We start from the raw sequence: 27,675 nt of genomic DNA, 5'->3' as shown, positions 1-27,675 counted from the left end.
TTATTCCAATTTTGATCCCAAACAACAGAAAACAATAAAAAACATGAAATCGAAAATTGAAGATAACAATATTATAGTAACCAAGGCTGACAAGGGGGGTGCGATCGTTTTGATGGATAAAGATACATATATCAAAAAAACTGAAGATTTTTTTGATAATAATAAATACACATTAGTGACAAAAAATCCGCTAACTAAAATTCAACGCAACTTAAAAGCCTTACTTAAAAGATCCACATCTCTCTTTACTGAACAAGAACAATTAAAACTTGTCAATATGAATCCTAGGCTCCCGGAAACTAGAGCTATGCCCAAAATACATAAAAAAGATATTCCGATTCGTCCGATTATCAATTGCCGTAATTCTCCCACGTATAAAGTCTCCAAATACATTCACAATTTTTTGAAAAGACATTACACTTTTAATAATAAACAACCATTAAGAAATTCCATTGACTTGTGTGACATTTTGCTTGGATTTGGCGTACTTCCAAACCAGATGATGTGTTCGTATGACGTAGTGAATATGTTCCCGAATATTCCGACAGATAAAACTGTTAATATCATTCATGATAATATTTGTAAACACAGTAATCTTAGTAAAATGGAAGTAGAAGAATTCACTAGATTGTTAAAGTTCGTATTAGACAATAACTACTTCACATTTAACAATAATATTTATAAACAGAATGGATTAGCAATGGGTGACCCAATATCGGGCATCCTTGCCGACATATTTATGGATTCAATCGAACACAATGAAATAATAGCTAAAATTAAAGGAATAGATTTATGGTTGAGATATGTAGATGATACATTTGTAATCATAAACAAAGATGTCACTAATAGTCAAGAAATCTTAAATAAATTAAATGAAATCGAACCTAATTTGAAATTCACGAAAGAGGACGAAGTCGATAACTCATTGAATTTTCTAGATATAACAGTTACGCGTAAGGTTAACACTTTTGATTTCCAAATATTTAGAAAACCGACACAATCATCTACAACTATAAACAATTCCTCTTTACACCCGAGTTCACATAAACAAGCATCTTTTCACAGTCTAATTTATAGAGCATTTAGAATCCCTCTATCTCCCATGAATTTGAAGAAAGAATTGAATTATATTAGATACCTCGCTAAACAAAATGGTTTCAAAATAGAAATGATCAACAAATTAATCAATAAAATTAAGAACAAATTATCTACGAATCTGATACCAGAAAAGACCAAAAAAACTGAGTATGCTACATTCACTTTTAATAATCCAGCTATACACCAGATTACTAGCGTATTCAAGAAACATAATTTTAATATAGCTTTTAAAACTACTAATACTAACCAGTCCATATTCTTTAATCATAAAAAAGTTAATTATGATAAGAATCGTTATTTAGGATCGGGAGTATACAGACTTAAATGTACTCAGTGTAATTTTTCATATGTTGGACAGACTGGGAGAAATTTTATGACAAGATACATGGAACATGTTAACGCGGAAAAACATAGGAAATACTCAGCAATGAGTTTGCATATGAGGGAGACTGGCCACAGATTTGAATCCATAGAGAAAGACTTAACGATAATTAGAAACATACAAAAAGGAAGAATGCTGAATGAATTAGAAAGTTTATACATCTATTTAGATCAGACGTACAATAAGCAAAAGAATCTCAATGAAACCACGGACAATAAAAGTATGTTACATGAATTAATGCCGAAATTATTAAAGTCAGTTAGTTCGAATAAATTTAGGATACCTAATATATTTAATTCTTCAAACCCTAATACTCCTCCCATACCTACAGATATTAGGCCTACTTCCAGCAATGCAGTTGACTCCGCCCCTTTGTCAGCCTCGTCACATTTGACTCCACCCATCCTCTCCTCCCTTCCGCACTCCCCTATTCCTTCCCCTCCGAGTTCGCTACCGCCTCTGCAGCACAGTTATAACACCAGACTTAGAGCCAACAGACGGGCAGCAACCAACTCAACAGTAGTTAAGAAATAACAACTTCCACTTACATGTAAGTCCTCATCTGTTTCAAAATTATGTAAGACTGAATTCTCTCCTTACGTTCAATTTCTTATTTCTTCTTTTCCTTTTCTTACAGAAAACTTATTTCTGCATCTGTTGACATTTTCTGGCAAGGATTCAGCCATTTTATTACCTACCGGTGCTAACGGCCTCTTACAATTTTTCAATAGATGCTTCTGCCTTACTTACTACGAATTTCATCAACGGCCTTAAAAAGATTGTATCCATGACAATCAAGTTTATGCTTGTGTACACGCCCTCATGTCGTTGGCTTTTTATTACTACCACTTTGATTTTCCAATATTTTATATGAACTGTTTTAATTCGAATTTTAATAGAAGTTTTAGTCTCTGACAAGATTATAGTTTAATCATAAGACAGTTTTGCCATTAGCATCTTTTCATTTTATCATTTTTCACAATTTTATTGTTCTGAATTTTAAGAACAGACTAAACTTTTAACTTCCACTTTTTATTTTAGTTGTATTTTTGATGATTGTATTTAACGTCCACTTTTAATTTAGTTGTATTTTTGATTATTGTATTTAGGCTGAAGATGCCCTTAATTGAGGGCGAAACATGTCCCATGTAACTAAGAATTTAATTATGTAACAACTATACGTGATAATATAAGTATTGAATAGGTGGAATAAATTAAAACACCTTTATCATTGTTGAACTGTTAAATTTTCAATACGGACCTAAAATGAGGTTTATAACATGTAATGTGACAGCCAACCAGGCAAAATGTAGATTAAATAAGTTTCTCAATCTGAAAATGAAGATTTGTAAGTTAGGAAAAGATTTAGCTTTTCTTAAACAATGTCTGAGACTAAAACTTGTACCTACTTTTCTAAAATCAACACAACGTAAGAACATAAGCAATCCAAGCCATAATGTAACCCAAAATAAGGTAAATGAATTATGGCTTAAAAATGAAATCAAGGCTTATTACAGGAAGAAGTCCAAATTGAATTTGCAATTATATAACGTTCACTTAGCGGTGACACAGGATTTAGCCCCATTAGAATGGCAGTCTTTTTATCAACACATGGAACACAAATTAACATACGCACTTAGTAAGAAACAGGATACATTGAATAAGAAATTGAATCATTTAATAGACACACAAATACGTCGTAGTAAACAAACGAAACAAGAACAAATTAAGGGCCCATCGGACAATGTCACTCCCACGGTAGTTAACTTGACCAAGGTAAAATTTACGGAAGGAGAGAATGACCTACTTAAAAGGGGTCCAAAATACAATTGGCCTAATAAAGATAGAGAAATAGATATCATTAACACAGTTGCAGAAGCGGAGGCGAACATATCAAAACTCCCACGCGATGTACAAGATGAAGTAAGATTGGAGTTAAAGAAGAAATTACCCAGATTGGCTAAAGAAATTTATTCCAATTTTGATCCCAAACAACAGAAAACAATAAAAAACATGAAATCGAAAATTGAAGATAACAATATTATAGTAACCAAGGCTGACAAGGGGGGTGCGATCGTTTTGATGGATAAAGATACATATATCAAAAAAACTGAAGATTTTTTTGATAATAATAAATACACATTAGTGACAAAAAATCCGCTAACTAAAATTCAACGCAACTTAAAAGCCTTACTTAAAAGATCCACATCTCTCTTTACTGAACAAGAACAATTAAAACTTGTCAATATGAATCCTAGGCTCCCGGAAACTAGAGCTATGCCCAAAATACATAAAAAAGATATTCCGATTCGTCCGATTATCAATTGCCGTAATTCTCCCACGTATAAAGTCTCCAAATACATTCACAATTTTTTGAAAAGACATTACACTTTTAATAATAAACAACCATTAAGAAATTCCATTGACTTGTGTGACATTTTGCTTGGATTTGGCGTACTTCCAAACCAGATGATGTGTTCGTATGACGTAGTGAATATGTTCCCGAATATTCCGACAGATAAAACTGTTAATATCATTCATGATAATATTTGTAAACACAGTAATCTTAGTAAAATGGAAGTAGAAGAATTCACTAGATTGTTAAAGTTCGTATTAGACAATAACTACTTCACATTTAACAATAATATTTATAAACAGAATGGATTAGCAATGGGTGACCCAATATCGGGCATCCTTGCCGACATATTTATGGATTCAATCGAACACAATGAAATAATAGCTAAAATTAAAGGAATAGATTTATGGTTGAGATATGTAGATGATACATTTGTAATCATAAACAAAGATGTCACTAATAGTCAAGAAATCTTAAATAAATTAAATGAAATCGAACCTAATTTGAAATTCACGAAAGAGGACGAAGTCGATAACTCATTGAATTTTCTAGATATAACAGTTACGCGTAAGGTTAACACTTTTGATTTCCAAATATTTAGAAAACCGACACAATCATCTACAACTATAAACAATTCCTCTTTACACCCGAGTTCACATAAACAAGCATCTTTTCACAGTCTAATTTATAGAGCATTTAGAATCCCTCTATCTCCCATGAATTTGAAGAAAGAATTGAATTATATTAGATACCTCGCTAAACAAAATGGTTTCAAAATAGAAATGATCAACAAATTAATCAATAAAATTAAGAACAAATTATCTACGAATCTGATACCAGAAAAGACCAAAAAAACTGAGTATGCTACATTCACTTTTAATAATCCAGCTATACACCAGATTACTAGCGTATTCAAGAAACATAATTTTAATATAGCTTTTAAAACTACTAATACTAACCAGTCCATATTCTTTAATCATAAAAAAGTTAATTATGATAAGAATCGTTATTTAGGATCGGGAGTATACAGACTTAAATGTACTCAGTGTAATTTTTCATATGTTGGACAGACTGGGAGAAATTTTATGACAAGATACATGGAACATGTTAACGCGGAAAAACATAGGAAATACTCAGCAATGAGTTTGCATATGAGGGAGACTGGCCACAGATTTGAATCCATAGAGAAAGACTTAACGATAATTAGAAACATACAAAAAGGAAGAATGCTGAATGAATTAGAAAGTTTATACATCTATTTAGATCAGACGTACAATAAGCAAAAGAATCTCAATGAAACCACGGACAATAAAAGTATGTTACATGAATTAATGCCGAAATTATTAAAGTCAGTTAGTTCGAATAAATTTAGGATACCTAATATATTTAATTCTTCAAACCCTAATACTCCTCCCATACCTACAGATATTAGGCCTACTTCCAGCAATGCAGTTGACTCCGCCCCTTTGTCAGCCTCGTCACATTTGACTCCACCCATCCTCTCCTCCCTTCCGCACTCCCCTATTCCTTCCCCTCCGAGTTCGCTACCGCCTCTGCAGCACAGTTATAACACCAGACTTAGAGCCAACAGACGGGCAGCAACCAACTCAACAGTAGTTAAGAAATAACAACTTCCACTTACATGTAAGTCCTCATCTGTTTCAAAATTATGTAAGACTGAATTCTCTCCTTACGTTCAATTTCTTATTTCTTCTTTTCCTTTTCTTACAGAAAACTTATTTCTGCATCTGTTGACATTTTCTGGCAAGGATTCAGCCATTTTATTACCTACCGGTGCTAACGGCCTCTTACAATTTTTCAATAGATGCTTCTGCCTTACTTACTACGAATTTCATCAACGGCCTTAAAAAGATTGTATCCATGACAATCAAGTTTATGCTTGTGTACACGCCCTCATGTCGTTGGCTTTTTATTACTACCACTTTGATTTTCCAATATTTTATATGAACTGTTTTAATTCGAATTTTAATAGAAGTTTTAGTCTCTGGCAAGATTATAGTTTAATCATAAGACAGTTTTGCCATTAGCATCTTTTCATTTTATCATTTTTCACAATTTTATTGTTCTGAATTTTAAGAACAGACTAAACTTTTAACTTCCACTTTTTATTTTAGTTGTATTTTTGATGATTGTATTTAACGTCCACTTTTAATTTAGTTGTATTTTTGATTATTGTATTTAGGCTGAAGATGCCCTTAATTGAGGGCGAAACATGTCCCATGTAACTAAGAATTTAATTATGTAACAACTATACGTGATAATATAAGTATTGAATAGGTGGAATAAATTAAAACACCTTTATCATTGTTGAACTGTTAAATTTTCAATACGGACCTAAAATGAGGTTTATAACATGTAATGTGACAGCCAACCAGGCAAAATGTAGATTAAATAAGTTTCTCAATCTGAAAATGAAGATTTGTAAGTTAGGAAAAGATTTAGCTTTTCTTAAACAATGTCTGAGACTAAAACTTGTACCTACTTTTCTAAAATCAACACAACGTAAGAACATAAGCAATCCAAGCCATAATGTAACCCAAAATAAGGTAAATGAATTATGGCTTAAAAATGAAATCAAGGCTTATTACAGGAAGAAGTCCAAATTGAATTTGCAATTATATAACGTTCACTTAGCGGTGACACAGGATTTAGCCCCATTAGAATGGCAGTCTTTTTATCAACACATGGAACACAAATTAACATACGCACTTAGTAAGAAACAGGATACATTGAATAAGAAATTGAATCATTTAATAGACACACAAATACGTCGTAGTAAACAAACGAAACAAGAACAAATTAAGGGCCCATCGGACAATGTCACTCCCACGGTAGTTAACTTGACCAAGGTAAAATTTACGGAAGGAGAGAATGACCTACTTAAAAGGGGTCCAAAATACAATTGGCCTAATAAAGATAGAGAAATAGATATCATTAACACAGTTGCAGAAGCGGAGGCGAACATATCAAAACTCCCACGCGATGTACAAGATGAAGTAAGATTGGAGTTAAAGAAGAAATTACCCAGATTGGCTAAAGAAATTTATTCCAATTTTGATCCCAAACAACAGAAAACAATAAAAAACATGAAATCGAAAATTGAAGATAACAATATTATAGTAACCAAGGCTGACAAGGGGGGTGCGATCGTTTTGATGGATAAAGATACATATATCAAAAAAACTGAAGATTTTTTTGATAATAATAAATACACATTAGTGACAAAAAATCCGCTAACTAAAATTCAACGCAACTTAAAAGCCTTACTTAAAAGATCCACATCTCTCTTTACTGAACAAGAACAATTAAAACTTGTCAATATGAATCCTAGGCTCCCGGAAACTAGAGCTATGCCCAAAATACATAAAAAAGATATTCCGATTCGTCCGATTATCAATTGCCGTAATTCTCCCACGTATAAAGTCTCCAAATACATTCACAATTTTTTGAAAAGACATTACACTTTTAATAATAAACAACCATTAAGAAATTCCATTGACTTGTGTGACATTTTGCTTGGATTTGGCGTACTTCCAAACCAGATGATGTGTTCGTATGACGTAGTGAATATGTTCCCGAATATTCCGACAGATAAAACTGTTAATATCATTCATGATAATATTTGTAAACACAGTAATCTTAGTAAAATGGAAGTAGAAGAATTCACTAGATTGTTAAAGTTCGTATTAGACAATAACTACTTCACATTTAACAATAATATTTATAAACAGAATGGATTAGCAATGGGTGACCCAATATCGGGCATCCTTGCCGACATATTTATGGATTCAATCGAACACAATGAAATAATAGCTAAAATTAAAGGAATAGATTTATGGTTGAGATATGTAGATGATACATTTGTAATCATAAACAAAGATGTCACTAATAGTCAAGAAATCTTAAATAAATTAAATGAAATCGAACCTAATTTGAAATTCACGAAAGAGGACGAAGTCGATAACTCATTGAATTTTCTAGATATAACAGTTACGCGTAAGGTTAACACTTTTGATTTCCAAATATTTAGAAAACCGACACAATCATCTACAACTATAAACAATTCCTCTTTACACCCGAGTTCACATAAACAAGCATCTTTTCACAGTCTAATTTATAGAGCATTTAGAATCCCTCTATCTCCCATGAATTTGAAGAAAGAATTGAATTATATTAGATACCTCGCTAAACAAAATGGTTTCAAAATAGAAATGATCAACAAATTAATCAATAAAATTAAGAACAAATTATCTACGAATCTGATACCAGAAAAGACCAAAAAAACTGAGTATGCTACATTCACTTTTAATAATCCAGCTATACACCAGATTACTAGCGTATTCAAGAAACATAATTTTAATATAGCTTTTAAAACTACTAATACTAACCAGTCCATATTCTTTAATCATAAAAAAGTTAATTATGATAAGAATCGTTATTTAGGATCGGGAGTATACAGACTTAAATGTACTCAGTGTAATTTTTCATATGTTGGACAGACTGGGAGAAATTTTATGACAAGATACATGGAACATGTTAACGCGGAAAAACATAGGAAATACTCAGCAATGAGTTTGCATATGAGGGAGACTGGCCACAGATTTGAATCCATAGAGAAAGACTTAACGATAATTAGAAACATACAAAAAGGAAGAATGCTGAATGAATTAGAAAGTTTATACATCTATTTAGATCAGACGTACAATAAGCAAAAGAATCTCAATGAAACCACGGACAATAAAAGTATGTTACATGAATTAATGCCGAAATTATTAAAGTCAGTTAGTTCGAATAAATTTAGGATACCTAATATATTTAATTCTTCAAACCCTAATACTCCTCCCATACCTACAGATATTAGGCCTACTTCCAGCAATGCAGTTGACTCCGCCCCTTTGTCAGCCTCGTCACATTTGACTCCACCCATCCTCTCCTCCCTTCCGCACTCCCCTATTCCTTCCCCTCCGAGTTCGCTACCGCCTCTGCAGCACAGTTATAACACCAGACTTAGAGCCAACAGACGGGCAGCAACCAACTCAACAGTAGTTAAGAAATAACAACTTCCACTTACATGTAAGTCCTCATCTGTTTCAAAATTATGTAAGACTGAATTCTCTCCTTACGTTCAATTTCTTATTTCTTCTTTTCCTTTTCTTACAGAAAACTTATTTCTGCATCTGTTGACATTTTCTGGCAAGGATTCAGCCATTTTATTACCTACCGGTGCTAACGGCCTCTTACAATTTTTCAATAGATGCTTCTGCCTTACTTACTACGAATTTCATCAACGGCCTTAAAAAGATTGTATCCATGACAATCAAGTTTATGCTTGTGTACACGCCCTCATGTCGTTGGCTTTTTATTACTACCACTTTGATTTTCCAATATTTTATATGAACTGTTTTAATTCGAATTTTAATAGAAGTTTTAGTCTCTGACAAGATTATAGTTTAATCATAAGACAGTTTTGCCATTAGCATCTTTTCATTTTATCATTTTTCACAATTTTATTGTTCTGAATTTTAAGAACAGACTAAACTTTTAACTTCCACTTTTTATTTTAGTTGTATTTTTGATGATTGTATTTAACGTCCACTTTTAATTTAGTTGTATTTTTGATTATTGTATTTAGGCTGAAGATGCCCTTAATTGAGGGCGAAACATGTCCCATGTAACTAAGAATTTAATTATGTAACAACTATACGTGATAATATAAGTATTGAATAGGTGGAATAAATTAAAACACCTTTATCATTGTTGAACTGTTAAATTTTCAATACGGACCTAAAATGAGGTTTATAACATGTAATGTGACAGCCAACCAGGCAAAATGTAGATTAAATAAGTTTCTCAATCTGAAAATGAAGATTTGTAAGTTAGGAAAAGATTTAGCTTTTCTTAAACAATGTCTGAGACTAAAACTTGTACCTACTTTTCTAAAATCAACACAACGTAAGAACATAAGCAATCCAAGCCATAATGTAACCCAAAATAAGGTAAATGAATTATGGCTTAAAAATGAAATCAAGGCTTATTACAGGAAGAAGTCCAAATTGAATTTGCAATTATATAACGTTCACTTAGCGGTGACACAGGATTTAGCCCCATTAGAATGGCAGTCTTTTTATCAACACATGGAACACAAATTAACATACGCACTTAGTAAGAAACAGGATACATTGAATAAGAAATTGAATCATTTAATAGACACACAAATACGTCGTAGTAAACAAACGAAACAAGAACAAATTAAGGGCCCATCGGACAATGTCACTCCCACGGTAGTTAACTTGACCAAGGTAAAATTTACGGAAGGAGAGAATGACCTACTTAAAAGGGGTCCAAAATACAATTGGCCTAATAAAGATAGAGAAATAGATATCATTAACACAGTTGCAGAAGCGGAGGCGAACATATCAAAACTCCCACGCGATGTACAAGATGAAGTAAGATTGGAGTTAAAGAAGAAATTACCCAGATTGGCTAAAGAAATTTATTCCAATTTTGATCCCAAACAACAGAAAACAATAAAAAACATGAAATCGAAAATTGAAGATAACAATATTATAGTAACCAAGGCTGACAAGGGGGGTGCGATCGTTTTGATGGATAAAGATACATATATCAAAAAAACTGAAGATTTTTTTGATAATAATAAATACACATTAGTGACAAAAAATCCGCTAACTAAAATTCAACGCAACTTAAAAGCCTTACTTAAAAGATCCACATCTCTCTTTACTGAACAAGAACAATTAAAACTTGTCAATATGAATCCTAGGCTCCCGGAAACTAGAGCTATGCCCAAAATACATAAAAAAGATATTCCGATTCGTCCGATTATCAATTGCCGTAATTCTCCCACGTATAAAGTCTCCAAATACATTCACAATTTTTTGAAAAGACATTACACTTTTAATAATAAACAACCATTAAGAAATTCCATTGACTTGTGTGACATTTTGCTTGGATTTGGCGTACTTCCAAACCAGATGATGTGTTCGTATGACGTAGTGAATATGTTCCCGAATATTCCGACAGATAAAACTGTTAATATCATTCATGATAATATTTGTAAACACAGTAATCTTAGTAAAATGGAAGTAGAAGAATTCACTAGATTGTTAAAGTTCGTATTAGACAATAACTACTTCACATTTAACAATAATATTTATAAACAGAATGGATTAGCAATGGGTGACCCAATATCGGGCATCCTTGCCGACATATTTATGGATTCAATCGAACACAATGAAATAATAGCTAAAATTAAAGGAATAGATTTATGGTTGAGATATGTAGATGATACATTTGTAATCATAAACAAAGATGTCACTAATAGTCAAGAAATCTTAAATAAATTAAATGAAATCGAACCTAATTTGAAATTCACGAAAGAGGACGAAGTCGATAACTCATTGAATTTTCTAGATATAACAGTTACGCGTAAGGTTAACACTTTTGATTTCCAAATATTTAGAAAACCGACACAATCATCTACAACTATAAACAATTCCTCTTTACACCCGAGTTCACATAAACAAGCATCTTTTCACAGTCTAATTTATAGAGCATTTAGAATCCCTCTATCTCCCATGAATTTGAAGAAAGAATTGAATTATATTAGATACCTCGCTAAACAAAATGGTTTCAAAATAGAAATGATCAACAAATTAATCAATAAAATTAAGAACAAATTATCTACGAATCTGATACCAGAAAAGACCAAAAAAACTGAGTATGCTACATTCACTTTTAATAATCCAGCTATACACCAGATTACTAGCGTATTCAAGAAACATAATTTTAATATAGCTTTTAAAACTACTAATACTAACCAGTCCATATTCTTTAATCATAAAAAAGTTAATTATGATAAGAATCGTTATTTAGGATCGGGAGTATACAGACTTAAATGTACTCAGTGTAATTTTTCATATGTTGGACAGACTGGGAGAAATTTTATGACAAGATACATGGAACATGTTAACGCGGAAAAACATAGGAAATACTCAGCAATGAGTTTGCATATGAGGGAGACTGGCCACAGATTTGAATCCATAGAGAAAGACTTAACGATAATTAGAAACATACAAAAAGGAAGAATGCTGAATGAATTAGAAAGTTTATACATCTATTTAGATCAGACGTACAATAAGCAAAAGAATCTCAATGAAACCACGGACAATAAAAGTATGTTACATGAATTAATGCCGAAATTATTAAAGTCAGTTAGTTCGAATAAATTTAGGATACCTAATATATTTAATTCTTCAAACCCTAATACTCCTCCCATACCTACAGATATTAGGCCTACTTCCAGCAATGCAGTTGACTCCGCCCCTTTGTCAGCCTCGTCACATTTGACTCCACCCATCCTCTCCTCCCTTCCGCACTCCCCTATTCCTTCCCCTCCGAGTTCGCTACCGCCTCTGCAGCACAGTTATAACACCAGACTTAGAGCCAACAGACGGGCAGCAACCAACTCAACAGTAGTTAAGAAATAACAACTTCCACTTACATGTAAGTCCTCATCTGTTTCAAAATTATGTAAGACTGAATTCTCTCCTTACGTTCAATTTCTTATTTCTTCTTTTCCTTTTCTTACAGAAAACTTATTTCTGCATCTGTTGACATTTTCTGGCAAGGATTCAGCCATTTTATTACCTACCGGTGCTAACGGCCTCTTACAATTTTTCAATAGATGCTTCTGCCTTACTTACTACGAATTTCATCAACGGCCTTAAAAAGATTGTATCCATGACAATCAAGTTTATGCTTGTGTACACGCCCTCATGTCGTTGGCTTTTTATTACTACCACTTTGATTTTCCAATATTTTATATGAACTGTTTTAATTCGAATTTTAATAGAAGTTTTAGTCTCTGACAAGATTATAGTTTAATCATAAGACAGTTTTGCCATTAGCATCTTTTCATTTTATCATTTTTCACAATTTTATTGTTCTGAATTTTAAGAACAGACTAAACTTTTAACTTCCACTTTTTATTTTAGTTGTATTTTTGATGATTGTATTTAACGTCCACTTTTAATTTAGTTGTATTTTTGATTATTGTATTTAGGCTGAAGATGCCCTTAATTGAGGGCGAAACATGTCCCATGTAACTAAGAATTTAATTATGTAACAACTATACGTGATAATATAAGTATTGAATAGGTGGAATAAATTAAAACACCTTTATCATTGTTGAACTGTTAAATTTTCAATACGGACCTAAAATGAGGTTTATAACATGTAATGTGACAGCCAACCAGGCAAAATGTAGATTAAATAAGTTTCTCAATCTGAAAATGAAGATTTGTAAGTTAGGAAAAGATTTAGCTTTTCTTAAACAATGTCTGAGACTAAAACTTGTACCTACTTTTCTAAAATCAACACAACGTAAGAACATAAGCAATCCAAGCCATAATGTAACCCAAAATAAGGTAAATGAATTATGGCTTAAAAATGAAATCAAGGCTTATTACAGGAAGAAGTCCAAATTGAATTTGCAATTATATAACGTTCACTTAGCGGTGACACAGGATTTAGCCCCATTAGAATGGCAGTCTTTTTATCAACACATGGAACACAAATTAACATACGCACTTAGTAAGAAACAGGATACATTGAATAAGAAATTGAATCATTTAATAGACACACAAATACGTCGTAGTAAACAAACGAAACAAGAACAAATTAAGGGCCCATCGGACAATGTCACTCCCACGGTAGTTAACTTGACCAAGGTAAAATTTACGGAAGGAGAGAATGACCTACTTAAAAGGGGTCCAAAATACAATTGGCCTAATAAAGATAGAGAAATAGATATCATTAACACAGTTGCAGAAGCGGAGGCGAACATATCAAAACTCCCACGCGATGTACAAGATGAAGTAAGATTGGAGTTAAAGAAGAAATTACCCAGATTGGCTAAAGAAATTTATTCCAATTTTGATCCCAAACAACAGAAAACAATAAAAAACATGAAATCGAAAATTGAAGATAACAATATTATAGTAACCAAGGCTGACAAGGGGGGTGCGATCGTTTTGATGGATAAAGATACATATATCAAAAAAACTGAAGATTTTTTTGATAATAATAAATACACATTAGTGACAAAAAATCCGCTAACTAAAATTCAACGCAACTTAAAAGCCTTACTTAAAAGATCCACATCTCTCTTTACTGAACAAGAACAATTAAAACTTGTCAATATGAATCCTAGGCTCCCGGAAACTAGAGCTATGCCCAAAATACATAAAAAAGATATTCCGATTCGTCCGATTATCAATTGCCGTAATTCTCCCACGTATAAAGTCTCCAAATACATTCACAATTTTTTGAAAAGACATTACACTTTTAATAATAAACAACCATTAAGAAATTCCATTGACTTGTGTGACATTTTGCTTGGATTTGGCGTACTTCCAAACCAGATGATGTGTTCGTATGACGTAGTGAATATGTTCCCGAATATTCCGACAGATAAAACTGTTAATATCATTCATGATAATATTTGTAAACACAGTAATCTTAGTAAAATGGAAGTAGAAGAATTCACTAGATTGTTAAAGTTCGTATTAGACAATAACTACTTCACATTTAACAATAATATTTATAAACAGAATGGATTAGCAATGGGTGACCCAATATCGGGCATCCTTGCCGACATATTTATGGATTCAATCGAACACAATGAAATAATAGCTAAAATTAAAGGAATAGATTTATGGTTGAGATATGTAGATGATACATTTGTAATCATAAACAAAGATGTCACTAATAGTCAAGAAATCTTAAATAAATTAAATGAAATCGAACCTAATTTGAAATTCACGAAAGAGGACGAAGTCGATAACTCATTGAATTTTCTAGATATAACAGTTACGCGTAAGGTTAACACTTTTGATTTCCAAATATTTAGAAAACCGACACAATCATCTACAACTATAAACAATTCCTCTTTACACCCGAGTTCACATAAACAAGCATCTTTTCACAGTCTAATTTATAGAGCATTTAGAATCCCTCTATCTCCCATGAATTTGAAGAAAGAATTGAATTATATTAGATACCTCGCTAAACAAAATGGTTTCAAAATAGAAATGATCAACAAATTAATCAATAAAATTAAGAACAAATTATCTACGAATCTGATACCAGAAAAGACCAAAAAAACTGAGTATGCTACATTCACTTTTAATAATCCAGCTATACACCAGATTACTAGCGTATTCAAGAAACATAATTTTAATATAGCTTTTAAAACTACTAATACTAACCAGTCCATATTCTTTAATCATAAAAAAGTTAATTATGATAAGAATCGTTATTTAGGATCGGGAGTATACAGACTTAAATGTACTCAGTGTAATTTTTCATATGTTGGACAGACTGGGAGAAATTTTTATGACAAGATACATGGAACATGTTAACGCGGAAAAACATAGGAAATACTCAGCAATGAGTTTGCATATGAGGGAGACTGGCCACAGATTTGAATCCATAGAGAAAGACTTAACGATAATTAGAAACATACAAAAAGGAAGAATGCTGAATGAATTAGAAAGTTTATACATCTATTTAGATCAGACGTACAATAAGCAAAAGAATCTCAATGAAACCACGGACAATAAAAGTATGTTACATGAATTAATGCCGAAATTATTAAAGTCAGTTAGTTCGAATAAATTTAGGATACCTAATATATTTAATTCTTCAAACCCTAATACTCCTCCCATACCTACAGATATTAGGCCTACTTCCAGCAATGCAGTTGACTCCGCCCCTTTGTCAGCCTCGTCACATTTGACTCCACCCATCCTCTCCTCCCTTCCGCACTCCCCTATTCCTTCCCCTCCGAGTTCGCTACCGCCTCTGCAGCACAGTTATAACACCAGACTTAGAGCCAACAGACGGGCAGCAACCAACTCAACAGTAGTTAAGAAATAACAACTTCCACTTACATGTAAGTCCTCATCTGTTTCAAAATTATGTAAGACTGAATTCTCTCCTTACGTTCAATTTCTTATTTCTTCTTTTCCTTTTCTTACAGAAAACTTATTTCTGCATCTGTTGACATTTTCTGGCAAGGATTCAGCCATTTTATTACCTACCGGTGCTAACGGCCTCTTACAATTTTTCAATAGATGCTTCTGCCTTACTTACTACGAATTTCATCAACGGCCTTAAAAAGATTGTATCCATGACAATCAAGTTTATGCTTGTGTACACGCCCTCATGTCGTTGGCTTTTTATTACTACCACTTTGATTTTCCAATATTTTATATGAACTGTTTTAATTCGAATTTTAATAGAAGTTTTAGTCTCTGACAAGATTATAGTTTAATCATAAGACAGTTTTGCCATTAGCATCTTTTCATTTTATCATTTTTCACAATTTTATTGTTCTGAATTTTAAGAACAGACTAAACTTTTAACTTCCACTTTTTATTTTAGTTGTATTTTTGATGATTGTATTTAACGTCCACTTTTAATTTAGTTGTATTTTTGATTATTGTATTTAGGCTGAAGATGCCCTTAATTGAGGGCGAAACATGTCCCATGTAACTAAGAATTTAATTATGTAACAACTATACGTGATAATATAAGTATTGAATAGGTGGAATAAATTAAAACACCTTTATCATTGTTGAACTGTTAAATTTTCAATACGGACCTAAAATGAGGTTTATAACATGTAATAAGTGGTATGTTCCGAGCTGTCAGCGGAGAGATGGCGTGGAATGACATTAGTAGACGAATAAGTTTGAGTGGCGTTTATAAAAGTAGGAAAGATCACGATATGAAGATAAAGTTGGAATTCAAGAGGACAAACTGGGGCAAATATTCATTTATAGGAAGGGGAGTTAGGGATTGGAATAACTTACCAAGGGAGACGTTCAATAAATTTCCAATTTCTTTGAAATCATTTAGAAAAAGGCTAGGAAAGCAACAGATAGGGAATCTGCCACGTGGGCGACTGCCCTAAATGCAGATCAGTATTCATTCATTCATAAAGGTTAGACCTGTGCTTGACATTCTGAATGAGATATTTTCTGAAATTGTTACAGAAACAGAATATCAAGCAATTGATGGAATGATTATTCCATTTAAAGGTAGGAGTAGAGCAAAGCAGTATATAAAATCCAAACCAAAAAAGTGGGGTTTCAAAGCATGGGTTCGGTCAGGTTCAGATGGCTTTTGTATCAAAATCTGAAATGTATCAGAGTAATACGGCTAGGAAGGAACAAGCAGAAAGAGCAGCTGATGACTTTGGTCCTGTTGGGAATACAGTAGTCAGGTTATATCAAGGACTTGAGGGAAAGAATCATAAACTATTCCTTGATAATCTCTTTACTTTTAAACCACTCCTTGTCTTTTTGAAGGATAAGGATATTTATGTCGTAGGTATTGTAAGGTCCAATAGGATTCAAGGAGCAGCAAAGAAATTGAAAGAAACTAAACAGCTTATGAAGGATGGAAGGAGTTCCATTTCTGTGACAACATTCAGTGACAATGTTACTGTTTTGCAATTGGGCTGACAACAACATTGTACATATGATATCAACATTCACTGGAAAAGAGCCTGTTGATAAAGTGAAAGGAAAAATCAAGCTTATGTTGAAATTGAAAGACCTCACGCAATAGCTTGTTATAATATACATGGGTGGTGTCGACATGACTGATAGAATGGTAGTTTACTATCCATATGCCATGAAAAGTAAAAAGTTTTACACCAGGGTGTTTTTTCATTTTTATAACGTGACTATTGTGAATGCATGGATTTTGTATGAAAGAGAGACACAAGACATGATTTCCTTTGTAGATTTCAAGGCCTATATTTCAAATTCAATCACTGAAACTTGCTTATTGAAAAAAGAAACGTGGAAGGTCATCATCCAAAATATATGAAAGTCCTCCATTGAAAATGAGATATCATTTAGGATGCTGTACAGAGGTGAGGACTGATGGCACTGATCACTACCCGGCAAAGAATGATTGCAAGAATCCACCAAGATGTCGTGACAAAAACTGCAAGCGGCGGACTAGGTACACATGTAAAACGTGCCAGGTTCCAGTATGTCCAGAGTGCATGGAGGCATTTCATACAGAATAATTCAATAAATGTATGCATTTCTTCATGTTGTTGAGTTTTGTGCAGATTCTCATAATACTTTCCTCGGGGTTTACATATTAGCCAAGTTCAAATAATAAAATGCTTGGACTTCTTGGTTATTTAATGGTATTCATTTTGGCTTTTACTCCAAGTGTATTTTGTGTTCAATTTTGTTGGTTATTTAATTGTATTCATGTTTTACTTTTTACTGTATGTGAATTTTGTGTTCAATTTTTTTGATACTCTTTGCACTATGTACACATATGTGGACATTTCACTTTTTCACTGTAATCAAGTCAAGACAAATAATAAGTGTGAAATAAGTTAAACAGAATGATTGTAAGGTACATTTGAACCTATCAAAAAGTTTGAAGTTGAAATTTAATTCTAAAGGCACAAAGTCACAGTGACAGTGTTTAAAAACTGGCTCATTTAACCGTTCTCCACTATTCGTAAACATTGTGGGACTTTGCCTAGCGCTGCGTGTGCCACGCAGCCACTCAGAGAATTGTGCACTGTTTTCTTTTGAGTGACTTGCATTTTACTTCTTCTGAGTTTTACAATGTCTACCCCCGTTCATTTATATCGCCTCTTCTACTGATCCGGAGTGTACTTAATCTTTTATTTCCTTTTCTTATGCATTGTTTTTCATGTTTTAATCGGCTGACGATGACCTGGACTAGGGTCGAAACAGGTACCATTTCTACTTATTATTAAATGGGAATGTAATTCACTACATTTCTTATTCTTTTGTATTGAATAGGTTGAATCTATTTATCAATTATTTCAATTTTCACTACAACCGTATCGAATCGGGAAACATTTTCTTGAACAAACGTCCCGCAGGGTCACTGCAGGCTAAAGGCAAGTTGTGTTCAACAGGAAAAGTCGTAAACAACTCCACGTTTGTTAATGAGCTTTCATCTTCCGAGGCTTTAGCAAAAATGGTTAAATTCTTGTTTGTGTTCCTCAGCTTAACTGTATCCGTATGTATTTTGCTAGCCACGTGTTTACGACAGTCGTCTCCGTCCACCATGCGCAACTGAAAAATCGCGGCTACACACACTATAAAACACGTGTGAAGGAGATTTTGAGGAACACAGTAAACTGGACCATTCTATTCCTAAATTTTAAAAACTATTTTTGGTTTCTTACTAGTGTCACTAGTCACGGTAACGTCACCACACGTATTATCCTGCACAAGAAATCGCTTCATTATTTCAAACTTTTTGCATTTTGTAACACACAATTAGCATATATCCTAGAAGAGCAATATATGTGAACTTGGCAACCAAAATCGCAATAAATACTTCAACAATCACACACGCACAGTGTTCACAATGAAACAAAATAACTCTCAATCTTTCATGGAAGTCTGATGATCATATGACGAACAAAGACAATGGGTGCCTATTTTTCTGGCACTGGAAGCACACAATGCGTTCGGCGCGTGAAAACTCGAAATATTCTTAAACGAGAGACAGGAAAGGGCAGGGGTATAAATGATTACTGAGAAATCCAAAAAGAATATTCTGAGAATTCAAGCTGTAATGGGATTCCTTTTGTATCCTTTTGAACGCTTCATACACTTACATTTTAAAATAAACAAAAAATCGTTATTTATGGTTTGTCATTCTTAAAGGCATAATTATGATGGGTGATTCGTAATTATTATGAATGAATCGTAATAGTTGGCATCTCAGTAATATGACCTATACTCAAGATATTTTCTCTTGTGCCCTTCCCTGGGACAAAGCCTTGCTGTCCCTCGGTGATCTGTGGTAGCAGGAAATTCTTGAGCCGCTCACTAACGATGAGGAGGAGGAGGACCATGCTGGCCTGTCGTAACACCACAGTGCAGCAATTGCTACTACCTGTGGATGCTCCCTTCTTGTAGATGTGGATGAACATCAACTGGCATCATTCATCTGGCCACTTACCCATCTCCCAGACCTTCCTGCAGAGGTCCAACAGCACATCTACTCCAGCTTCTCCCATTGCTTTGAGGGTTTCTGCGGCGATACCGTCTGCTCCAGGCGACTTGTTTCGCCGCAGATGTCTTATTGCATTTTCCACGTCTGACCTCATAACTGCTCTCTCTCTCTCTCTCTCTCTCTCTCTCTCTCTTCCGCTGGAGTATTTTAGTTTCTTGTGGCTCGTGCTGCATCACCTTTATAAAGTTTCTCACAGTAACACCTCCACACTTTGGCTATGCCTTCAGGATCCATTTTCTTCTCCCCAATTGCATCAAAGATGACTTGGGTTGTTGCTTTAAACTCCCTGGACAAGTACTTCACTGTTCTGTAGAGCTCCCTGGATTCATGTTGGTCAGTATGGTTTTCCAATTCTTGACAGATGTTTCTGAGGTGAGTATTCTTGACCTTCTTGGACCCTGCCTTAATTCTTCTGTTCAGTTCCCTCAACCTAGCTTCATTGTCTTCATGGGCTTCTCATTCTGACCTGAACATTCTTCTTTCTTCAACCAGTATCAGAGTATCATTCGTCATCCAGTGCTTTCTCTTCCTGGCTGGAATCGGTTCACATTTCTTAGCTGCTTCTTCGATCTAGCTTCTCACTTGCATCCATGACTCGTTGGTGTCTTTAGTTACGTGAGGTATTGCCACAGTTTGGAAATGTAGTTGAAGCTCTGTTGGGTTCAAGACACAGATCCTTGCTGCCTGCTTCATCTTCCAGCAACTGCATATGCTACACATCTATATGACACAGTACATGAAGTATCAAAATATTCAAAATTCTCTCACCATTTTACATACACATCTAATAGAATAAAATCAAATATTTTAGAAACTCTAGAAATTGGCAGACATCAATTAATAGATCTTTAACACATGGTCAATTATAAAATTGAACATTAATATTTAAAAACAATATTAAACTTTAGCAGCTACCTGGCAGAAAGCAATTGAAGAAGAAAGCATGGAAATAAGTTTAACAAAAAGTGAGGTAATGATATAAAAAGAAGGATGTTAGGTGTAATGGGAACATTCTTAAAGAAGTAGATTGTTTTAAATACCTAGGAAGTAAGCTAACTGGGAAAGAAAACATCAAGGAAAAAATTTCGGAGAGGATAGTAAATTGTTCAAAATTTTATTATTGTGTATCAGACATAGACCCCGAAAGAGGTGGAGAGATTCAGTGTAGGAGTGCATAGAGAAGAGGGGAGGAAAACCAGATGTACTTAAAAAAGGAGAAGAGTGGTGGAGAGACAGGCAGCGATGGGGGTCCTTGATTCACAACCCGACCCGGGAAGCTGGAAACTGGAAATTAAGATGAAGATGATGACATTATTAGAAATTGGAAATTACCTACGAAAGCAAAAATTATGATATATAAATCATATGATTTGCCAATATTGACGTATGGATCAGAATGTTGGACTTGGAAAAAAAAAAAAAAAGAACCCTGAGTAGATAATAAGTGACAGAGATCCGCTTTCTGTGAAGGATCTTGGGTAAAACGAGGAGGGACAAGATAAGAAATGAAATGATATGAAACACGCTACAGATCAACCACCTAAAAGAAACTATGGAGAGAAATAGGCTAAAATAGTTCAGCCGCGTCAAAAGAATGGGACAAGAAATATAACAAACAAGAGCTTAGGAATGGACAGAATCTGGAAGAAGACCAATTGGAAGACCATGAACAAGATGGAGGGATCAGGTGGAGGACGACATAAATCGGAGACAGTGATGAACGATAGACTATGGGAAAAAAGAGAAGATTGGAAGAGGCTCCATGAACGACCTACATAAGCAGAAACGTATCAGCAGGAAGAAACAGACGAAGCTACTGTATATTTCACAGATGACATCCACGCATAACTAACCCAATATAGATGTTATAAATTCATAATGCACATAGCCCCTCAGGGATTTTTACCTGTATCCGAGGGCTGGTTCGAGATCCACTCAGCCTAGGTGATTACAATTGAGGAGTTATCTGACGGTGAGATGGCGGTCCCGGTCTAGAAAGCCAAGAATAATGGCCAAGAGGATCCGTCGTGCTGACCACATGACACTTTGTAATCTGCAGGTCTTCGGGCTGGGCAGCGGTCTCTTGGTAGGCCATGGCCATTCAGAGCTGTGGCTCCATGGGATTTGGATACATAGCCCCTACTCTTAAATGAAATAGGTTAATACTCTTTGGAAAAAAGTCAGAGAGAGAGAGTGGTGGGGGGGGAATAAGAAAGGACCACATATAATAGGAGGCAGCCGGGCTGAGTGGCTCGAACGGTTAAGGCGCTGGCCTTCTAACCCCAACTTGGCAGGTTCGATCCTGGCTCAGTCCGGTGGTATTTGAAGGTGCTCAAATACGACAGCCTCGTGTCAGTAGATTTACTGGCACGTAAAAGAACTCCTGCAGGACTAAATTCCGGCACCTCGGCGTCTCCGAAGACCTTAAAAAGTTGTTAGTGGGACATAAAACAAATAACATTATTATTATTATTATTATTATTATTATTATTATTATTATTATTATAGGAGACAAGGTCAAACATGGAAACCCAAAGGTCACGGACAATCTCCACATCTTCAAACAGATAAGCTCTCCCCTCAACAATCCCTGTTCTTCTACATCCATCTCTTCTCAACCCCCCGATGAGCTCAATTCTGCTTCCCAGCTTCATCAAGAGGGCGGGCATCAACACTAATTGAGGGACCATCTTGATAGATCCTCGGTCATGTGGGATAAGTGCAGGATAACAAGAAAGCCAGATAAGTACAGGAAAAACCGGGCGAGTTGGCCGTGCGCGTAGAGGCGTGCGGCTGTGAGCTTGCATCCGGGAGATAGTAGGTTCGAATCCCACTATCGGCAGCCCTGAAAATGGTTTTCCGTGGTTTCCCATTTTCACACCAGGCAAATGCTGGGGCTGTACCTTAATTAAGGCCACGGCCGCTTCCTTCCAACTCCTAAGCCTTTCCTATCCCATCGTCGCCATAAGACCTATCTGTGTCGGTGCGACGTAAAGCCCCTAGCAAAAAAAAAAAGGTACAGGAAAAGGGAAGAAACATATGACTGTCCTTGACCTTTTCTGTTTCCATGTTTGTCCTCTTCTCTTATTTCTGTTGCTCCCTATTCACAATGACCTGCCACTGGGTTCATACTTCTTCTTCCTTCTTGTTTCATGGAGGCTCCTTGCACCACGTGGTTCCTAACTCTGATGAGCTTTCTTCTTAGCCCAGTATTCCTTCATCTTTGAACTGTGGGTTGCTTTCCTTTCCTGAGTCCACTTCACTATCATACCAGGACACAATGTTTTAGCTGTCAGTCACAGGTAAAGGTCAGATGTTCTGATCAGCTTTCTAAATTTATCCCTGCTTAATATATTCTTGGGATCAATTTTAAGAATTTCTAGGTCTTTTCGAACCAGTTTCGTCCATTAAGCATTTGCCCCCTTCCCTCTAGGAATGGTGTTTGAGATTCTTGAGGTCAGTCTCTTGTTGTCCATTCTGACTATGTGATCACAGAAGATAAGTCTCCTCTTTCTCATGGCTGATGATAAGCTCTTTAAAAGTTGGTAAAGCTCATTGTTACGCCTGATTCAGTATTCATCTCCTTCTTTAATAACACCCATGATTTTCCCCAGGATCTTTCATACTTTCAGTTACAAATTCCCGAGTTGTCACTTTTTGATCATGTTCAAGCATTCTGAGGCAAACAGTACTGAAGGTTTTAGTATGCTTTCAGTGTGTCTAAGTTCAAGGTGAAGGGAAAGGGATTTGGACTTGTAAACATTCTTACAGAGATGGAAAGCTCTCTCCAATTTGGTACACCTACTTTCATGGCTAGATCATCACTAATGTTCGATGTTATCCATTCTGCGAGGTATCTGTAGGAGTCAGTCTTCTTTATTACTGTGGCAAAAGGGGCTCTGGTTAAGACGCAGCAGGTCGTTATGCTACTTAGGTTCCAAAATGGGTAAAAAAATAAATAAATGCAATGTAAATTTTAATCTTATACCAGTTGTAAAGTATTATTTGAAGTGATTCCACACACTGTATATGAGTTGACTATGTTTTGTAAGTACAGCAGATATTATAAGTAGAATTTTGTAAACAATATAAATTTATTAAGGATGAACTGTGTGTTTAATAGAAAAAATTGTTAGCGAAAAATTTGTGTAATATTGTATTCTAGGAAAATTTTCTTCTTTCCTTGTTAATTTAAAATTTAGTGCTTGACAATAATGTATTTTAGTGTACCATTTGCCACCGAGATAGACACCTCATTTGCAAATAAAGAGATTTTGATTTGATTTGATCCCCGTGTGGGATTGAGTTGGGTGCATCTCTGATGTTGGAACTCCGTTTGATTAATGGCTATCCTCAACCCCACTTTAGCTGCTATTTGACTGAGGGAGGAGAGCTGGTGTGTAGCTTCCTCCATACTTGAGGTGGGAGGTCATCTGTGAAGGCCAGGCAATTGATGTTTAACTTGACCTGCTTGGAACCGATTCTCAACCCTGAGTTGTCTGATACAGTTGAGTTCATCCTATTATACGTGTTCCTTTCTTATTCTCCCTCCTCTCTGACTTGATCTGACATTTGTTTGTTCCTTTCCTATATTTATACTCTTTTGAAATAGTTGTGTATCGGGTAGAGCAACAATTGAATGTCATAATTTCATCACCTAACGATGGATTCCAGACTCTGAAACGCGCTGTTAAGAAGATTAAAAAATATTGTGACTGGTAATGGATTTAATTATTTATAGAGAATTACTTCATAGGCACAGACAAGGACTAAACAAAACATGGTTATATTTGAAAGTGTAAAGCTATCTGAAGAAATATAAAACATTTTTGTAAAAAAAAGTCCTAGATAAATTACTAACAACTTAATTAGAGAAAGAGGAAAAATCACTTACCACCAACACATTAAATTCATCCTCAGTGGTGACACAGTTGTTCTCTACCAAGTCATCCTTATTGTCTGTGTTCCTGTCAGCGCTTCCTTTCGGTTGTAACATTAACCTCATTTTGTTAATTTTCACAACCTGTAATTTTTTCAATAATGTTCTGTAAGTTCTCCCCTTCTTCAGCCTCTCACCAAGCACAACTCCATCAAAAAATTTGTTCCAGCATTTTTCTGGAGTAGAGCACTTTATTTTCTACCATGACTGAATGTAACAATATACAACTAGTTTCATATTTTTCAACATTTCTGGAACACTTTTCAATTCATTAGTGTCTTGCTGCAGATATCTCAGAAAAACAAAAGAGCTTTCCTTGGTAAGTTTTTGTCTTTAAAGATGATTTAACACTGGAGACAAACTCATTGTTGAACCATTGGCTAAAGAAATTAAAAGACATCCAGGAATTTCCTTGGTAGATGGGAATGTCCTCTAAAGCCCTAGGGTTTTTGAGATGCACACAACACTTAGACGGTGAGTGCCTGCAGCATTACTACAGACTAAAATAGTTATTTGGCGTTTGTTTATTTTGTGTCCAAGCATAGTGTTTCCTTCTTTTGAAGAATGAGATTCTTTTAGTACCATTTTAAAACGGAATCCAGTTTCATCTGCATTACAAATTTTATCCTTTGTGTACCCTTGCAAAAACTCATTGCATTTAGTTTTAAAAACATCCCCAGCATCTGGGTCTGCAGATATTTTCTTACCACAAACATATACGCTTTTCTTGAATAACTGGGCTGGATAAGGCCAATCCTTTTTCCTGTTATTAAGTAAACCACAAAAATACAGCCTCATTTACTTTATCATTTTGTGATATTTTCAATGTTTGTGTTAGGAATCTTTGAAGCAAATTCTTCAAGTTTATTCTTCATTTTAATCTAGTCTGACAGAGAACTGTTAAAAAAATCTCCTTTTTTAATTCTTCTGAGTGCCTCCAATTTTTCCTGCTACAGTTTCACTGACATGACATACTACTGAGATAATAAAAAGAAAGTTTTCCTCTCAAAACTTGATAAATATTACACTTTTAAAAAACAACCACTGAGCAAGATGGTTTAGGTTACTTAGCTGTGAGCTTACATTTGAGAGATGGTGAGTTCGAACCCCACTGCCAGCAGCCTTGAAGATGGTTTTCTGTGGTTTCCCATTTTCACACCAGGAAAAAGCTGGGGAAGAGCATCAATTAAGGCTAAGGTTACTGCTATCCCAATCCTAGACCTTTCCTAACCCATCATTGCCATAAGATCTATCTATGTCAGTGCGATGCAAATAATAATAATAATAATAATAATAATAATAATAATAATAATAATAATAATAATAATAATAATAATAATAAAAACCCGTGTGGGGATTAACCGGTTACCTCCATCGGGCGCGTCCCATTGGAATTGGGGAAGCTCGCTGGCTCTGCCGCCAGCAGAGTCAGAGGGTAGTAGGGAAATAAAATACCACCGTGAAAAAAAAACAAAACTGGTCCCTTGCCAGGGTTACGGCGAAGACTGGTAAATGACCAGAAGCCAGAAAACATCTTGAGGCAACCTCTAGGGCTAACAACCCTAGTTGTAAAAGGATGGGTACCCGTCCAAAGCAAAGTCAAGTCAAAAAGCATGATGGCACAACATTTCAAGAAACATACCCCAGGGGGTAAATCTTCGGATAAATCCCTCGTCGTGAATGCCATGGCGCACGAGTCTCGTTCGGATTCTGGGGGAGACTCGACATCATGCAAGAGACGAGTCGGAGCGTCTCGGTGTACCCCGAAGAGTCAAAAACTCAGGCCAAAATCTAAAACCTTTCTAGCAACTTTCAACATAAATTCACTTACACAAACTGGCAAGCTGAAAACCCTCACCAAAGCTCTTCACGAAAATCAGATATCCATAATGGCCCTACAGGAAACAAGGTACCCAGATGAAGAGATTTTTGAATCCGAAGGCTACCGATTTTTCAAGAGCAAAGCGCAAAGAAGAATCCTCAATGGAGCTGTGATGCTTGGAACCGCGTTTGCTGTTAGAACCAAGATCCTTCAATCGGTTGCAAATTTCGAACCTGTGAATGACAGATTGTCTATACTCACAATTAAATGCGTGAACTAAACCTACGCCCTAGTTAACGCACATGCTCCTACAAACGATAAGAACAAGTCTGATCCAGACGAAGTTGATAATTTCTGGGACCTACTGGATGAAAAATTAAACAAAATCCCCAAACACCATGTCAAGCTTCTTTTGGGCGACTTCAATGCCCAACTAGGTCATGAACAGAAGTACAAGAGAGTTATAGGAAATTACCCTGCTCACAAAAGAGCCAATCCCAACGGCAAAAGACTGGTGTCCATTTGCGAAAATCACAACCTGCAGGTCATGTCGACCCACTTTCGCCATCTACCCAGAAAGCAAATGACTTGGCGTTCTCCCGTCCAAGCTCTCGGAGAGTTCGAAATTGATCATGTTGCAATCTCCAGGAGAAACAGCCCTGAGATTATGAATGTCAAGGTAAAGAAAGGCATCAATGTGGCCTCAGATCATTATATGTCTCTTATCAAATTCAAACCCATCCCGCAAACACAAGGAAGACAACCAAACAGATCACACGCTTCGACAATGATAAACTTCGGCAAAGGGTCGAGGAGTTCCAGGAGAAGGCTAGACCAAATGACACTGACTTTAACAACGCCAAAAGTCTCCTTGTTGAGGCCGCCAAAGACGTTGCAGAAATCAAGAGAGGCAAAAAGCATGCCTGGTGGAATGGTAC

At 35.1% G+C, this 27,675-nt stretch overlaps 1 protein-coding gene across 6 annotated transcripts in view; it reads right to left on the bottom strand.

Moving 5' to 3' along the window:
* Positions 1-27,675, bottom strand: part of LOC136857568 (stimulator of interferon genes protein homolog) — a 219,471-nt gene that overhangs the window by 41,456 nt on the left and 150,340 nt on the right. Inside the window, exon 12 of one of the 6 annotated variants that reach the window (XR_010858546.2) lies at positions 25,999-26,084. The exons of the other annotated variants lie outside the window; for them this stretch is intronic. The gene's annotated coding sequence lies outside the window, so the exon portion shown is untranslated. The remainder of the gene's footprint in view (positions 1-25,998; positions 26,085-27,675) is intronic. 6 annotated transcript variants of the gene reach the window in all.

Source organism: Anabrus simplex, chromosome 1, assembly GCF_040414725.1.
Source record: "Anabrus simplex isolate iqAnaSimp1 chromosome 1, ASM4041472v1, whole genome shotgun sequence".
Lineage (NCBI taxonomy): Eukaryota > Metazoa > Arthropoda > Insecta > Orthoptera > Tettigoniidae > Anabrus > Anabrus simplex.
This window is presented reverse-complemented; position numbering and strand designations above follow the sequence as displayed.